The 3,517-nt window shown below is 45.9% G+C and overlaps 1 pseudogene; it reads right to left on the bottom strand.

The window, feature by feature from the left end:
* LOC126997799 (uncharacterized) overlaps positions 1–2,524 on the bottom strand; it is a 3,686-nt pseudogene extending 1,162 nt beyond the window's left edge.
* Positions 2,525–3,517: the final 993 nt, after the last annotated feature.

The following is a 3,517-nucleotide window of genomic DNA, read 5'->3' on the forward strand; positions in this document are numbered from 1 at the left end:
ACCCAAGGAATGGCCTAGGTACCTGGCTCCTTTGTTGTTCGCGTACAGAGAAGCCCCACAGAGCTCCACCAGGTTCTCCCCGTTTGAGCTAATGTATGGTAGGTCTGTTAGGGGCCCGCTACAGTTACTGAGAGAGCTGTGGGATGACAATGTTCCGGACACGAACGTCAAGACCACGTACCAGTACGTGTTAGATTTAGGTAACAGGCTGAGAGAGACCTGTAACATTGCTAAGGAGGACTTACTCAAAGCAAAACAAGTACAGAAAAGTTACTACGACCGGAATGCAAAGTTGCGTAAGCTCATGGTAGGAGAACAGTGCCTAGTTTTGTTTCCCACAGCGAGCAACAAGCTGTTAGCTCCGTGGAAGGGCCCTTACGAGGTTCAGGAGAAGGTTAATGACTTTAATTATATTATCATGGTTGATGGACACCCAAAACGGTTCCACATCAACATGTTGAAACAATACTACCGGCCAGAAGCAGCCGCAGGTTGCTTGAGAGAAAGTGAGTATGATAATGAGAAGGTGAGGTGTCTAGAGTTAGTTAAAAGCTCACTATTCTCAACCTCAGATCGTAAATGTGTGAGCGGCAGTAGTTATACAGGATGATGAGGACGGCGAGACTCCTCTCACTGTCTCTTCTAGACAGAGTCAGTGCATGACGTGACGTTGGGAGAAAAGTTAGCCCCAGAGGAGAGGGAACAATTAGCATCGTTGCTAGAGGGTTATGCAGAGTTTTTTTCTGACAAACCTAAGATTGCTCGGGTACCAGAGTATCGAATCGAGTTGACGAGCAAGGAGCCTGTCAGACAAAGGCCTTACCAGATTCCTTTACGACTGGTAGACGCCGTAAAAAGCAAAATCAGTAAAATGGAGGCCGCGGGTATCATAGAGAAATCAAGTTCTCCCTACTGTAGCCCCATGGTTGTCGTAAGGAAGAAATGAGGAGGAATTAGGATTTGCGGTGATTATCGAAAAGTAAACGCAGTGACGCGCGTAGATGCTGAGACAATGTCTGACCCGCAAGCCATATTCGCTACTCTGGCTGATTCTAAAAAAAATTATAAGATACATCTGACGAAAGGGTTTTTCCAGATTCCGCTGAGTGAGGAAAGTTGTAATGTGACGGCTTTTAGTACATCTGGGGGCTTGTATCAGTACAAAGCCTTACCCTTCGGGATGACCAACTCGCCAGCAGCTTTTAACAAAGTCATGCACGAGGTCATGAGAGGTATGGAAGGAGTGGAGCTTTTCGTGGATGACGTATTAATTCACTCACCCACATTCAGGCAGCATCTAGAGACACTCAGGTTAGTGTTGGAGCGGCTCCGGCGCTACAACCTGACCATTAAGCCCAGTAAGTGCTTGATTGGGCACGAAAAGGTGCCATTCTTAGGTCATGTCATTGGTGAGGGACATATGGGTGCCAGATGGATGAAATAGAAAAGGTTAGAAATGCTCCACGTCCTCAGACCAAAACTCAGGTAAAGTCATTCTTGGGCTTAGCTGGATATTACCGAGATTATATCTCCAATTGCGCTGTCATTGCTGCCCCTCTGCATGAATTGTTGATAAAACATGCACCCAATAAGGTACTATCGACAGGCGCACAAGCCTTCGCGACACTTAAAAACATGTTATGCAAAGAGCCCATTTTGCAGCTGCCTGATTTCAATAAGCAGTTCATTCTGCGTACCGATGCATCACAGGAGGGCATTGGTGCCGTGTTGATGCAAGAGAGTAATAATCAGGTATTTCCTGTAAGTTACTACAGTAGGAAGTTGCGTGCAGCCGAGATAAATTACGGTAGAAAAAGAGCTCCTTGCAGTAGTAGAGGGAATCAAGAAATATTACTTTTACCTAGTACGTACAGTCGGTGCAATTGAAAATGTCGCGAGGTGCGGCAGACTTAACAACAAAGACTAAACAATAAAAAAATGTAAAAAAAATAGTACTTACCAAGCTCTAGTAGCGTGTAGGCATCCCTTTACGTTTAATGCACTCATTAAGGCGTGTAGGAAGGGAACTGGCAAGGTTTTTAGAGTATCGGTTAATTTCCTCCCATTCCTTCCTGATTGCTGCCTTCAGCCGGGTTACTGATGAGGTGTCTGCTTGTTGTAATTTCCGTTTCAAAATAGCCCAAAGGTTTTCTATTGGATTTAAATCAGGTGAGTTACCTGGCCAATCACTGAAGAATGGAATGTCACAGTCTGTGAGCCACTGAGTCACATTCTTGGCAGTGTGACAAGGTGCACCGTCTTGCATGAAGAAGTCAGCCCCACACATGTCAAAAGAGTCTGGTAGGTGGTCACATAAGAGCTCGAAGTAATTGTTTTTGTTGACAGTCACATTTTGAGGGAAAAATACAAGGTCACCAATGCTGTGATATGAAAAACATCCCCATACCATCACTTTGTCTGGGTGTTTCACGACGCCTCTCGTGTACTTTGGGTCAATGGGGTCGCTGCCTCTGGGCCGGTACACTCTGCCAGACGGGTTGTCGGTTACACAGAACCCCGCCATCCGGCCATGTGTTTTCGAGCAGATTGGAGCTGTCAATTCTGTAGGTGGTAGAGTCGTAAATGCAACCCTGAAAAAGCTGGTTTCGCCCGAGAGTTTTGCGGCATGCTTAAAATTTAAGTTGTATGGTATGGTGCATGGTGTGATAATGTAGGAAAAATTAGTCAGATAGCCAGGAATTTATATGATGAGTTACACCATTTTACACCTACCTACATTCTACTCCACATCTGTCCCACCATCACTGTGTATACATACATAACACCACTTACATATTGTGAATAATTCTGGTGAAGTTCGCCAAGCCCGCTCTAACAGGAATGGCGCCTCGCTAGGGAGTTTTCCCTCTAGTTTGAGTATTAACGTAAATGTTGAGGTTTTTCACTCACATGCGAACCGTCAATTACCTGAGCAGAGGTTAACTGACATATACCACAGTATGAGAGGGGGTGTGAAAAGTGTGAGAACGTACTGTCAGGAACATGCTAAATTGTAGGTGCAGGTGTTGGGCATGTTACCAGTGTTGGCAGCGTATCACAGTCAAAAAACTTTTCTCCGAAGACAAAAGTTTTCTTATAGGGGGGGCGAAATGTCATGAACTCATTATTCAAGAAATAGCCTGTGGAAAATACCGCGGAAGTTCCCGCCATTTTAATTTAGAGAGCGGAAAAATAAGTCCCTAGAAGGCGGGAAACCAGGCAGGCGGGAGCAGGACCTTATTCAAATCATATTCGTTATTGCTGCCAAAGCTGAACTATGTGTGGGATGCATGACCCACTATTACTTAGTTGATGGTGTTAGGTTATTAATAAATAATAACCCATAGCGTTAGGGTGTTTAATGCAAGTGTTATGCAGAACGAGATGTCAACTGTGGCGAGTGCTGGCATCTTGGCCGCCGGGCGAGAGCAGGGCGAGCGGCTGGGCCGCTCCCCGCAGGCCACCGTGACAAGACGTCCCTCCGCCACCTCCCGCACCACGTGTTCATCGTGGTGGT

The sequence above is a fragment of the Eriocheir sinensis genome, chromosome 13, assembly GCF_024679095.1.
Source record: "Eriocheir sinensis breed Jianghai 21 chromosome 13, ASM2467909v1, whole genome shotgun sequence".
In the NCBI taxonomy this organism is placed as follows: domain Eukaryota; kingdom Metazoa; phylum Arthropoda; class Malacostraca; order Decapoda; family Varunidae; genus Eriocheir; species Eriocheir sinensis.